The sequence below is a fragment of the Trichomycterus rosablanca genome, chromosome 3, assembly GCF_030014385.1.
Source record: "Trichomycterus rosablanca isolate fTriRos1 chromosome 3, fTriRos1.hap1, whole genome shotgun sequence".
Classification (NCBI taxonomy): domain Eukaryota; kingdom Metazoa; phylum Chordata; class Actinopteri; order Siluriformes; family Trichomycteridae; genus Trichomycterus; species Trichomycterus rosablanca.
Window position 1 is genome coordinate 56770343 of NC_085990.1, and position 750 is coordinate 56771092.

The 750-nt window shown below is 34.8% G+C and overlaps 1 protein-coding gene across 4 annotated transcripts in view; it reads right to left on the reverse strand.

The window, feature by feature from the left end:
* The window catches only part of LOC134310008 (NACHT, LRR and PYD domains-containing protein 12-like), a 54282-nt gene extending 53532 nt beyond the window's left edge, over positions 1 to 750 (reverse strand). For 2 of the 4 annotated variants that reach the window (XM_062991511.1, XM_062991510.1), the window contains exon 1: positions 467 to 750. The gene's annotated coding sequence lies outside the window, so the exon portion shown is untranslated. Of the gene's footprint in view, positions 1 to 209; positions 270 to 466 lie in introns of those variants that run through there. The other 2 variants (XM_062991512.1, XM_062991513.1) reach the window with 2 other exon arrangements.

The window sequence follows — 750 nt, forward strand, 5'->3', positions numbered from 1 at the left end:
AATTACATCACACACACACACACACTCATCACAATTACATCACACACACACACACACACACACACACACACACACACACACACACACACACACACACACACACTACATATATCACACTACTTATAACACACTGATAATAAACATAATCCACATCAAATCAACTTTCACCCACATCAGCATCAACAATAATGAAATGAGCTGAAAATAACCAGTAAAAACCAGCAGCTGATTTAAACTCATTAGTGGTGCAGCAGCAGGATCCGTCCTAAATCACTTCAGATAAGCTTCACTATTGTACCCTATGTAGTGCACAGGAGGAGGAAGTATGAAACTATTTGTTATGTGAATTACATATGTTGTTGTTTTATTATATTTTATTATATATTATTATTATTATTATTATTATTATTATAGTTTTAATCTTCATCATTATTTATTATTTACACTGAGAAATAAATTCACTCACCTCCGGAGATTCATGTTAGAGTTCATGTTTCCTCCTACAGACTGAAGCTTTAAAGCTGCTCACACATGTAGAGAAACACTGCAGCACACCAGAATTCTTCTTTATGAGGTCTAGATTTATAACATTCACATATTACAGCTTTAAATTCAGTTTCTCACTGTGATTTTCTCCTGAACAACTTTATATTCCTCTCTTCACTAAACAGAGCTGATACTTTCACTTTCACTCAAACTGGATTGAACTGGTTTCAGCAGAGGAGGAGCTACAGTGAACACACTGTACAC